A 13,224-nucleotide genomic window follows, 5' to 3' on the forward strand; every position below is an offset into this window, starting at 1 on the left:
GCGCCTCTCCAGTGTTAGAACTTTTAAAACCTTTTTTCATATTGTAGGAATTAGGACAGACTTCTATAGTGGAGGCTATCAGACTCCATCTGTTTCTGGCTTTAATGGGTACCACTTGGGGTTTTTCGGAGTGAGTATCACTGGCTGTTGGCATGAGATAGGGATTCTTTTGGAGGACTTGTTTTCTTCTGTGTCGAATGTGCTAAGAGTTATTTGAAAATTGATGATGTTTTATCCAGAGCCTTTTTGGTTTTCATTGGTCTTATAGGCTTTCTTCTTTCTACCTGTTGATGTGAGTTGTGATACTAGGTTTTTTTCCTTTTCGTTGTTAAGTTGGAGATCAAGATGGTACTAGATTTCTAAAATGGTTCACCAGTCTTTTTCTCCTTTTCCAGTGCTCTGCAGCTGAGTAGCATAGGAAGTGACTATTCCTTAGTGCTTGGAGACATTTGCCTGGGAAGCTAATTGGGCCTGTGTATTTTTGAGTGGAAGGTTTCTATCTGCTTTGGCCTTGGGAGGTGTGTTCAAGACCCTTCTTGGATGTATTTATCAAATTTTTTTTTTTTCTTATTTTCTAGCTAATTTTTCTTTCTCTAATTTCTTACGCTTTGTGTATGATATTTTATTGCTTATTCTTCCTTTTCGTAAGGGTGTGCTTACAGTTTCAGCTTCACCTTTGACCCAACAGTTATTTTGGAGAAAGGTTGAAAATTTTGAAGTTAGACTTTGTTGGTTAATAATTCTTTTGATCTCTTTGGGCATTATCCTCAGGCAGTGAGGAAAAAATAAATGCTCCTTTTTGTGGGGGTTGAACTTTTCGTTTGAGATGATGGTCAGTTTTCACAAATGCTCTTTAGCCAATGAAATTAGGTTCTGTTTTCTGTGGGGTGCACAGTCTGGTACCTATCATATTTGCTTTATTCATTTTATTGGTCAGGTTTTCTAATTGATAAGAAAACTCACATGGAGATGCAGCCTGTGCCCCTGTCCCTCCACCCTCTTGCACCCATCTTCTTGGAGACAGGTGTGTTTATGAACCTTTTTTATGTCCATGAAGTAATGTTTGGAAATAAAAACTGACATGATGCTTCATTTGTGAATTTTTTACTTTTTACCAATGTGAAGTTTGCCCCATTTATTACTTTTCCCGCATTTATTACTTCCTAGCATGATTTCATTGTGTCTGTTACTTAAAAAATCACGAGGCAGCATTACTGTTGCTTTACTTGTGTGTCACTTTAAGGTATATTGTTGGGTGTTGGTGTTTGTTTTCTGGTGCATCTGAGAATAGGTTGAATTTAACTCATTTACAGTTTGGTTTGTGTTTTAGTCTGTAATGTTTCAAATTTTAATGTGGTTTCCTTTAAAACACACACACACACACACACACACACACACACACACACACACACACACACACACCCCAAACCCCAGAAAACCCACCCCAGTTTCTCCAGTAGTTGTCGCTAAGATCTAATGGTGTTTTAAAACTCCTGCCTGTTTGCAAGATGGGGTTCAGCATTATTTTACTGCCTGTCTTCAGTCTTTATTAATGTAATCTTGCTTGATCTGCTTTATTGTTATTACATTTTTCATATCACCTAGCATATGCTTAGAGAATAATTTGACATTGCATTCAGTCTTATAATTAGGTTTATCTTCATTATTTAGTTTTGCCCTGACCTTGACGGTTGGGGTTGGCATACATGATTAGCAGCCCTGTGTATTAGTGGCCTCCCTGGATTTTGCCTCTTACGTGGTTGGAATAATAAACCTCAACCTCTCAGCCTCCCCCTACCCTCTTTTTCTTAGCCTGCACATATCTGAGGTTGCACTTTTTGGTTTTCCTACATTAAGGGCAGCTTGTGTGGGTATAAAATTCTTTGGGGAAACCTTTTCCTCGGTTCTCTGTCTTCACTTTCTGTTGCCTTCTGGCATTTTCATGCTGCCTTGGAAAATCCTGGGGCTCGTCTTTATCATTGCTATTAAGTAAACCAAATATTTTCTCCTTCTCTCTGGATGTTTCTACACCTTTTTCTTCCTGTAGCTAAATTATTTTGCCAGGATGTGACCAAGTATAGGTTTTTTGTCTCTGATTTTGCATGAATTTGGTGTGCCTTTGTGATCTCTGTACTCAGATTTTTCTCAATCTCAGAGTAGTTGGTTTTTATTCTGTATCTTTTTTATATTTTCTATCCCATTGGTTCTTTATAAAAAAAGTTTTATCGAGATGGAATTCACACACGACAGAGTTCTCCCCTTTAGCACATACAGTTCAGCGGCCTCCAGTGAATCAGACTTGCATAACCATCACCTTCAAGTTTGGAACATTTTCTTCATCCCATAAAGAAATCTCAAACTCATTAACAGTCCCTCCCCATTCTTGTCCCCCATCTCCACCCCAGCCCCAGGCAACCACTAATCTACTTTCTGTCTCTCGAGATTTGCCCTGTCTGGACATTTCATTATACGGGAGCCCTACAACATGACTGGCTTCTTTGTTCTAAGTCTAGTCAAGGAGCATAGATTGTTCATGTCTTGGTTTTGCTCTTTGCTTTTGTCCCTCTGTGGTTCTCATCTGTGGACTGTTAACTGCCTTTCTGGACTTCTCCTTGTCTGCCCATGTTTCTTTAGCTTGTCCTCCACCCATTAGTTTTCTGCTACTTCCTCCAGTTTTCACTTGTGTTTGTCGCTTCTTTAACACCCCCAGCTTGTCATCTTTTGGTTCTGTTCCCCTTTTTTTAAAAAAAATAAATAAATAACTGTTTTGTTTTTTTTTAATTCTTCACTCTTTTGTTCCAAATTGAAATTTTCTTTTGGTTCCTGCAGTTTAACCTTTTTGAGGTGAGAATCTTCATAGAACATCCCAAGGACAGTTCTTGTGTTCAGGGTACAGGGACTGGATTATTTTTTCCGTAGGCTATATACTGGGTCTTCTCTCCTGGTTCACTTTGGAGCGAGGGGCCTTCTGGTCTCCCTGGGCCTGTCACCCCGATGCTTTGGGTGTGTCACGTGTGACCTGTGCTCTGGGGACCTGTGGGGGTGAGTCTCCTGCTCTTGGACACTGCAAGCTCTTGGCTCCCAACCTCCTCCTCAGCTTCTGTGGCCTCTCCTCCAGTCAACTGGCATCTTTCTCTTGTGCCCACCACGGACTTCCCTAAGATCGTTCATGGATGAGTCACTCTCAGGCTGCTCTCTAGGTTGTCCTGTCTCCTCCTCTGCCTTTATCACATCTTTCAAGATGTACTCTGCTGCTGGTGGATGCCCCTTCTGCCCGGCTGCTTCTCCTCTGAGCCTGTGGTCCCCGTGTGGTGTTGGGGAGATGGAGGTGGTACTTGCCCTCTCACGGCACATCCCCAGGGGCCCAGAGGCCCACCGCCCAGGCTTCTGGCAGGCCCTGGCCTGGAGTCAGGACCGGAAAGGACAAAGTCTGAGTACGGGTGTGGCTCCTTCCGTCTTATGGGTACCAGAGGCACGTGCCTCTGTGTTTCTTCAGGCGCTTCGACTCTCCAGTGGGGCCTCTGCAGCTGGGACCTGCACAGTGGGTACCACACGCAGCCGGGCTCCAGCCCTTGGCTGTCCGTATTGCAGTTACTCGTTGCTTTTCCTATCATTGGAGTGAAGACATCATGCCTTGAAAATGTATTTTTAATCTTTGAAAGTCTTTGACCTTTGAAAACAATTGTTTTGGGGCTCCCAAGGGGGGAAATGAGAAATTACCAGGAAGCAAAATTAATCCCCCCCCTTTCATGGAGCTGAAAGCAGTGGGGGTGGACTTGTTCATCTGAACAGAGTGTTTGGAAAGATAGGTTTTAATTACCCTTGTTTGTATGGGTTTGAGAAATGTAATCCCAGCGACTGGTTGGTTTCCACAATAGATTATCCAGGTGCCACGTAGAAACCTGCTACAGACTGAGGGTAAGCAGGCCGAATTAGAAGTGTGCAGTAACCGTTCGTAACCAGGTGGTGGCTGTTGTGTAATACAGATGGATAGCATTTCTGACTAGGTGGTGTGGTTATACAATTTTGGCGAGCCTGTGTGGGTTATAAAAGCTGAAATTCCTTCGGTACCTGAAGCATCTCAGGCTGAGCATTAGAACGGTCCCAGCCCAGCACAGATGCCAGCAGAGAGTTGGTGGGTGGGATGCTAATGAACGAATGTTTTTGTGGACAGGGTAAGATTTCCTTCTGCAGGTAAGACCATTTCTTGGTACGTGAACTCTGCTTTGGGGGAATTAGCGTCTGTGTCTGTGTCTCTGTCTGCGTGTGCATCTGGGGCTGCAGGGTCCGTTTCCGCGCGCACGCATCTGTGACCATGTGCTCCCGTCCGTGGCTGTGTGTCTGGTTTTCCGAAGATACACAACTATGTCTGCGTGTGTGTCTGTGGGCGGGTGAGGAGCCTGCAGCTCCAGCTTGCCCAGCTGTGTTACTAGAAAGTCTCCAGCCTGAGTTTCTCAGTGCCGTCTGACAATATTTAAATAACCGAACATTAGCATTTATACAACTCTTAGAAGGCAGTGCTCTTCATTAAACATGTGAGAAAGAGTGACCTTAGAACCCCATCTGCAACAGCTGAAATGTCAGATACGGTGTGTTTCAGGTGCTCGTTTACCTTGTCTGAGTGAGGTCCAGCCCCCAGCCATCCAAGGCTTTGTGTGCCTTTTATGTTTTCTTTTATGCAGAATTTTCGGGGTTCAAGGAAAACTAAGTACACAAACAAAAAGGAGTACAGACTAAACAAACTTCATGGAGAGCTGGAGTCTTTTATAGATGAATACATTAATTTTTTAATCCTTTAAGGTTGGGGGATTATCAAAATGTTAGGTTCCGACACTAAAAAAAAAAGCTGTACATCTGTAGCACAGGATTCTAAGTGGTTGCAGTCTCTGTATTGAATGGATATATATTTTTTTTATGAATTAGGAGGAATATGTTCCTTTGCAGAAAAAAACCTATATATGACATACTCCCAGGCATGAGATGTTTATTGACGGTCAGGGAAAAGGCTCCCATTTATTGAAGGTCAGGGGAAACCTATTATTTTGATCACTGTGTACTTGGGGTTAACCTGGAGAAGAATTACAGCATCTCAGCCCCAGGTAATTGCAGTGCAGTTTAGGCAAACCCACATTCAGTCATCAGGTAGTCCATCAGTGTAGGTGAAATTTCAGAGTGCCCTTTTCCTTATCTTGGGAAAGTGTGTGAGGAGGAGACAGAAGTCTTGATAAAGCGGGGGTTGCGTGAGGAGAAAAAAGATAACTGCAGAAGAGATTTGCAGATGTAATGGACGGTAGGAAAGAAGCAGGTGGTGGAGGGGACTGAGTAAAGGTGCCAAAGTCCAGCAAAACCAAGCAGGTGTCATGGGCAGTTAGTTAGGAAAGGAGGGAAGGACGAGCTTGACCTCTGTCTGCAGGTGAGGGAAGGAAATCTGGCTTTGGCACTGGGGGCTGGAGGAACTGATAAGAACGTTCCAGAGAGGAATGGTGTAGTCTGAAGAGTAGTTCAGAGGGAGGGCTGATAAGTACATTGAGCTTGAGGCGATGGGGTGAAGGATTGTGGGAAATGCTTCTGCTAGCACCTGAGCCTTTCCCAGTCCAGGCAGCCGTGGCAAAGCAGTTGGAGGTGACTCTGTGCCTTCCGGAGGCTTCCCCTGCAGGAGGAGAGGGAGCACGAGTCCTCAGTTGTGCTGGAAAGGGAGGGTGGAGCTGGGGGCTGGAGCAGCACCGAGGCGGCCACAGGGTTAGCAGGGCACAGCCATCCCTAGAAGTCACCTTAGCACTGAAGTTTGTCTTTGTACTGGGAAAGGGGTGGTGGGGGAGCTGGCAGATGGCAAAGGTCCTTTGGAGGTGTGCTGGAGGAGGAAGCTTTTTCCCATTCCTGGATAGTAACTGGGCGGCTTTTCTTAGCTTCTTCCAAAATAACCTTTACACGTAACTGTCTGGGCCTCTGGCGGGTGCTCCTCTTCGGAGCCTCGTGCCGTTGGTGTCTAAGGATGCTGGAGCAGCTCTCATGCTCTCAGGATTGCTGTGCCTGCCACTTGCCCTTGGCTTTTGTCCAAGGGAAAATCAGCCTCTCTGCCTCTGTTTTCTGAGTTGTGAAACGGTGAGAATAATAGCCCTTCCGGTATTTTTGTAGGGGTTAAGTGAAATCCTGTTTGTATCTTGGATATAATAGGCAGTCAGTTAATTCTGAGCATGCTTTTATCTTGCTGTTAAAATTCCGTACAAAATTAGCTTCCCAGTGGCTCCTAAAACTACCGATTAATAATTTAAGGTAGTCTTTAAATAAAAAGAAAAAAACCCACTTGTACAAAATGATATGTTAAATCATGTAGTAGAAGTAAACGCGATAAAACTTGATTTTGCTTGAGTTTTCTCAAATATACATTTATATTTTAATTCTGGCCTATATTTTAATTTATTCCATTACCTGTCCTCACCTCACTTGTCCTGGGCACAGGATTTCCCTGAGTGAATCTGGAGGGCAGGGACAAGTTTTATTTCAGATGTATGACTTGCCTCTGGGAAAATGTTCAAGGTTTCCTTAAATATTTGAGTGCCTTTTATGTGGTGGGCACTGTATCCCTGTCCCTATCCCTGCCTGGTCAGGGAGCTAGACCTAGAAGTCATGTGCCATGGAAACATGGAAGGGGGGCAGCAAACCCAGGGATGCTTCTTGGAGGAGGAGGCTTCTTGAGCTCCGACCTGGGAACCGCAGGTCATTGTGGCCCATGTGGATGGTACCTGGGGTGGGAGAGGCGTCGTTAGGATAATGAGGCTCAAGGTCTTGTCATAATTGTGTTTAAAGAAAGTTTAGGGAAGAAATTTCTGCTGGATGAGATCAACTGCAGAAGGTGTCTGCTAGCTACCACATTAGGTCAGAAGAACAAGGATCACTGATGAGTTTGTATTTTAAAGCCCCTACACCAGCAGAACATTAGCTGCTTTGACCTTTTACTGTACGCCTGACTCCCGTCTTCCCCTAACTGAGCAGTCGATGAGTCAGCGTCTTGCCCTCTGGATCCCATGACCGTCACTTTTCATGGCTCAGCCTGTGTGTAAACTGACATCAGCTTAAATCCAGTTCCCTCTCAGCCTGGATTTAAGAGCTCTCTTAGGATTTAGAGTTCAGTTTGGGTCTAGAGCCTTTTCTGTACTCGGGCCTCTCGGGCCCTGTCTCTAGAAGAGACGGAAGGGGTCTTCTGCAGGCACAGAGTGTTCTTTAACGTCTTCTGTTTCATTTTAGCAGTTGGGGGTTTTCACATTATGCTTCATAAAATACTTGTTTTCGAATAGGAATGATCTTCCCTTACCCTGTGGTGTTCCAGGAAGATCTGCCATGTCTTCCCAGGGGGCCTTACGGCCGAGGCCCCCGACTCCATTTTCAGGGGACACCCAGGTAGTCCAGCAATATTTGCCCGAAGCCTTTTCTTCCGCCTTCAGAGCAGGGTTGTCACATGGGGGCACCTCATGGGCCCCAGGGGTGTAACCTCTCAAGGACTGTTCCTCCTGGAGTTCTCAGCAGGTTTCTGACATGGAACCTGGCAGCCGACTCTGGGCTCCCCTCCGGAAATCCAGGTTTTATCCGGCTTCTTTGAAACTTCTCCTCCTGAGACAAAAGTCTACAAACCGAGATGGTGACAGAAAGCTGTCACCAGCTCGTTGCGGGGATTGGAGATTTTCTTGATAGCAGCCATGGAGGTCGTTTGGTATAGGGCTCTGATAGATGCTGAAGAAGGGCCACTCGGAGGCTTTTGTTCTGGGCCGTCTCTTCCTATAGCAAGGATATAGTATGACACTTTAGCAGTGTCTTCATCTTGCACCACTTGGACAAATTATTTCTATGGGTATGTTACTTGAAGCCCAGAAAATAACCTGATTTAAATTGGGTACTTGGAATATGCTTTCTATGTCACTCGGCAGGGCATTAGTGACATCAGTGACTTTTAGGCTTGTGTATGTGTGTGTGTGTTGACTGAGCCACAGTAAAGTATTTTACCTTGAAACTAGACACCCTTGTCTCATGAGATGTGCTCTGAGGTTTTTTTGTTCTGCTAAATTTCATTGTCTTACAAATTCTGGCTGAGATCATGGCCCACTACTAGTGGGTACTGACTGGCAGTTTGAAAAATAAGAGCAAAAGTTCTTGGAGTGTTTCGGAAAAGGCTGCGGGAAGATCGCCCTCTCCCCGCCCCCCCCCCCCCCCCCCGCCCCCGGTTATACCCCATGACCGTAACTGTCATCACAAGATCAAATAATAACCACCCCTAACTGGTTCATTCGCTGCTGCCTAAAGGGAATAATAATAGCTAGGATGAATGTCAGGATTGTAAACTTTCTAAAGCAGGACCCTATGTATTAGGCAACCATTTAAGTCCTTTTATTTAATTAAAGGGAGTTGAACATCTATAAGTTGAGGATATGTGTTCCAATAATCCTTTTTTGTCTTGGATTAAAAGCATTTAGGTCAAATGTTAGCATTTAACAGAATTTAATGGAGCAGCCGCAGTTCAACTATAATCCCCTAATGATGGGATTTAAGCAGAGAGAGCCACGGATTGGCTTTTAAAATGTGCTTTATCATTGAACCTGGCCGGCTCTGAAAGCTCTTGTTTGTACCTTGGTAAGAACCAAACTACCACTTGGCAAGTTGAGGTTTTGAGTTTCTTTATCCCAAAGTTTTCCTTGTTAGTCATACTCTCAGCTGTCTGGGTAGGTTGCTGCAGAGAAAGTAGTTTTATCCCACCCCAGGTTGTCCATCAAAAGGTGGGGGTAATCTGAGGACCGCTAGCATCAGAACGTTTGTGTGTTTGTTAAAAATGTTCCCGTTGGGGGGGTTGCGCCTGGGTGGCTCAGTCGGTTGAGCGTCCGACTTTGGCTGAGGTCATGATCTCACTGTGAGTTCGAGCCCTGCATTGGGCTCACTGCTGTCGGCTCTAAGCCTGCTTGTGTTCCTCTTCCCCCCCCCCCCCCCCCGCCCCTCCCCTGCTCGTGCTCTTTCTCCCCACCGCACCTCAAAAATATTAAAAAAAAAATGTTCCCAGCTCCCAATATAGGTCTACAGAATCAGAATTTGGAGGAGGGAACATTTTTTAAGTTGGTGGATTATGGGAGTTTTTAAATTGTTTTTTTCCTTTGAAAATTGATTTTTACCAAAGTATAGTTCACATACAGTAAATGGATATACATACAGATGGAGCCACCAGAATCACAACCATGGTGTAGAATATTTCTTCAGTGTTTCCTTCCTTCTGCCTATGGGAGTCCCTCCTCCCTTCTGCAGTAGGTCCCCACTATCTGCTTCCTGTCACCGTAGATCAAGGAATCAGGCAGCATGTCCTGGGTCCAGCTTCTTTCATTCAACATAGTGTCTGTGCATTTCCTCCACGTTTTATGCATCAGTATTTGCTTCCTTTTTATTGCTGAGTATTTTTTGTAGGGACCCACCATGGCTTGTTTATCCATTTGCCTGTCGATGGACCTTTTGAGGTCTTGAATTTGGGGCTGTTATAATGAAAACAGCTTTGAGACTTTGTCCACAGGTATTTGTGTGGAAGAAGTCTGTATTTTGAATAACCTTCCCACGCAAGTCTTAGGCATATGAACTACTGATTCTTTCTATTCTTTTCTTATTCTTCTTGTATCATTTTGGAGAACTGTAAAAGTTGGATTTGCCATGCATTTATGTTTTTGATGTAGTATTCATTCAGTGCCATCTATATAGGGTAAATGTGTAGTTGATTAATGTTTACTGAGTATCCTGTGCTCAGAGCTGGGGATATAAAGATGAATTGTACACAGGAGAATTCTGCCCTTTGGGAGGACTCTTAGTGGTTCCTTCATTCAGCCATTAAGTGCTTTGGACTAGGTACTGCCAGATGGTGATGGGAAGACACATTTTCTTAGGTTTTGCTTCCAAGAAACACAAAGTCTTGGTTAGTAAACTCCGGGAGCAGCTCAGCCTTTAAATTCTGTTTGGATAGTACCATCATACTGCCAAGTCAGGTGGCTGTGGGAAGCCACAGTAGGGAGTCGACACATTCCTGAACAGCAGAGAAATGGTCAGATTAAGTGCAAAAGAAAGGATCACTGGCTGAATAGTTGACCAAAGAAGTGCTGGTTCAATGCTGTTATTCTGCATTTGTTCATGATTATTGGTGGTTCACTTCCTGGAGAAGTGGAAGCTTATTAAATAAAGATCTGAATATTTTACTTTCCTACTTGCTCATAGCAGCATTTGCCAAATTGCTGTTTTTCTACCCTGTCAGGCTGCAGATTTATTTTGAGGTTGAAAAAGATTTTTGTTTTTAGGAGCCAGTGATGGCTTCCTACTTGCTTTAGGATAGTGATTTAAAAAAAAAAATTATTTATCTTTGACAGAGAGGAAAGGGCAGAGAGAGGGAGAGAATCCCAAGCAGGCTCCACACTCAACGCAGAGCCGGACGCGGGGCTTGATCTCACGAACTCTGTGAGATCATGACCTGACCCGAAACCAAAAGCTGGACACTTAACTCACTGAGTCACCCAGGTGCCCCATAAGTTTGGAATCATGCCATATTTGTCCTTCTGTGACTGGCTTATTTCACTTAGCATAGTCTTATGCATGGTATTTTTTTTAAACCTGATTCTTTACATAATATAAGGTGAACATCTTTCCATGTCAGTCATTATTTCTGTGTCCTGTTTTTACTGACCACGTGGTATTTCTTTGTAGGAATATACGATAATTTTGCCATTCAATTTCCTAGTGTTGAATATTAGATTTTTCCTGATTTTTAGTCTTATTAATAATGTTAATGTGCACAATTTCATACCTAAATCTTTGCATCCTAATTAACAAATATTAAACAGTAAATATATCTATTAATATTAGAAGTGAACATTAATAGGCCCCTTTTGATACATATAATCAAATTGCCTTTTCATTAGCAAATTTATTTTTCATTAGGAGTATAAGTTTGTCTATTCACTGTCTTACAAATAAGGGATTAAAAACAACCCACATAGGTTAAAAAAAGTACCTCATTTTAATATACTTTCATTTGAGTTAGAAAAATTTTTTTAAATGTTTATTTTTGAGAGAGACAGAGCGTGAGCGTGAGAGGGGCAGAGAGAGAGGGAGACACAGAATCTGAAGCAGGCTCCAGGCTCTGAGCTGTCAGCACAGAGCTCCATGTGGGGCTTGAACCCACGGAATGTGAGATCATGACCTGAGCTGAAGTCAGTCACTTAACTGACCGAGTCACCCAGGCATTCCCCCCCCCCCCCCCCAGTTTTTTTAATGTTTGTTTATTTTGGGGAAAGAGAGTGTGTATGAGAGGGGGAGGGGCAGAAAGAGGGGGAGACAGAATCTGAAGCAGGCCTCAGGGGTTTCTGTTGTCTTGTCTTTGTGTCAGTTTTTGTGAGCTCCCCTGTTTATTCCAACTTTGTGTTAGGGTTCCTATCTAATAGAGCACATTCTTATTATTTTTTCAGATATTTGTGGCTATCCTTATTCTTCCACAGGAATTTTAGCCCCCTTTCTCTTCTTTTGGGGTATTAATTTTTATTGAATTCATATACATTATATCGGAAAATGAATATACGAATAGCACTCTTATTCCAGGGTTGAGTCTTTTTTTCTAGTTATTTAAATCTGCTTTATGATCCCTAGTAATAGTTGACTGTTGTATAAATAAAGGTCATGCACATTTTTTGTGAAACTTAAGTATTTAATGCTATAATTGCCGTTTTTAAAAATGTAATTTATTGTCAAGTTAGCTATGTACAGTGTGCTCTTGGTTTCAGGGGTAGATTCCCGTGATTCATCACTTCCATACTCATCCCAACAAGTGTCTTCCTCAATGCCCATCACCCATTTCCTCTCTCCCCAGCTCCCCCACCAACCCTCAGTTCTCTGTATTTAAGAGTCTCTTATGGTTCGCCTCCCTCTCTGTTTGAAACTGTTTTTTCCCCTATAATTGCCATTTTAAACAGGATTTGTTCATCCTCTTGTCTTCAGGGGTCGGTAAACTTTTCCATAAACATCTCAGGTTTTCTGGCCCAGATACCCTGTCACGTGTGCTTCTTCCTTGCTGTTGTTTACCACCCATGACAACATAAAACCCACTCTTACCTGGGGGCCCTGCAAAGCCAGGCAGGGCGGTATTTTGCCAGCTTTGGAACCAGATGCTTGTTGCTGGCATTTGGGGAATGTTTGAGCCAATCAGCGCCGAAGGAGCTCTGCTCACATATTTTGTGCCTAGCTGGCTACCGGTAGATTCTCTGACTTTCCTACCTCTTGGTTGTGGTTCTGATTTGCTCCTTTCCTTTCAGACACTTCCTCCTCTTTCTGTCAGTCGAATGATCGCAGTGATGTCCACACCCTGGCTTGTCCCTGACATCCGTGCATCCACGGTGTTACAGATGTGGTGAATGTTGGCTGTTAATCTCCTTTTTCAATTTAGTAAGAGTATTAAGCCAGACTGAGTCTTACGTTATATTTAGTACCTTTATTTTTTCACAGCGTATTTATTCATTGCACAAATAGCGGGCAACCTTCAATACAGGTGCCGAATTGAGCCGCGGGAGCCAGGGATACAGGCAGTGGACGCATGGTCTGGCTGGGCAGGCAGACGTGATCTCGCTGTATCAGCCATCCTCACGCTTCCCGGACGCCACGGTGAGGTGGCGAGCAGAGGAAGCACTGATGGGAGTTACCCCGATGGAAGGGGACGAGCTAAAGGGTGTCAATTTTGGAGGCACTGCCTGTACGTGAGCTTGAGGGCTCGTGAGGGACCCAGCAGCCGAGAACCTGAAAGATGGAAATGACGGCGCAATGGGGCCACGCTTCCCAGGAGGCTTCACGGTGACCCTGTGGCCTTGCTGAGGAATTGGGCTGTTATTCTCAGGTGCATCAGGACACATCAAAGGGCACGCTGGCTGCGCTTGTGTGGACAAGTGGAGTGCTCGAGCTAGAACAGGAAAGGGAGGCCAGAGGCGGTAGGGCTGTTGGTAAGGTGGTGGTGATGCCGTGCAGCGCCTGGAGGGTACGGCTCTGGGAGCTCCTGCTCTGGGGCAGGTGGGGGCTTCAGCCCTGGAGAGGGAGCTTGGTGGTCCTTGCCCCGTTGGGGCCCCCCCCAGAAATCTCAGGTAGGGCAGACGGCACACGGCAAGTCGGGCGGCTGGGCTTCCAGGCCAACCTGGGCCACGTTCGCTCCAGGAGGGGGGCCGGGGGTCTTGCTTG

At 44.6% G+C, this 13,224-nt stretch overlaps 1 protein-coding gene across 9 annotated transcripts in view; it reads left to right on the top strand.

Annotated features, from left to right (window-relative positions):
* Positions 1-13,224, top strand: part of SLC23A2 (solute carrier family 23 member 2) — a 134,417-nt gene that overhangs the window by 41,285 nt on the left and 79,908 nt on the right. The window contains exon 1 of one of the 9 annotated variants that reach the window (XM_058684970.1): positions 4,073-4,194. The exons of the other annotated variants lie outside the window; for them this stretch is intronic. The gene's annotated coding sequence lies outside the window, so the exon portion shown is untranslated. Of the gene's footprint in view, positions 1-4,072; positions 4,195-13,224 lie in introns of those variants that run through there. 9 annotated transcript variants of the gene reach the window in all.

The sequence above is a fragment of the Neofelis nebulosa genome, chromosome 9 (genome assembly GCF_028018385.1).
Source record: "Neofelis nebulosa isolate mNeoNeb1 chromosome 9, mNeoNeb1.pri, whole genome shotgun sequence".
Lineage (NCBI taxonomy): Eukaryota > Metazoa > Chordata > Mammalia > Carnivora > Felidae > Neofelis > Neofelis nebulosa.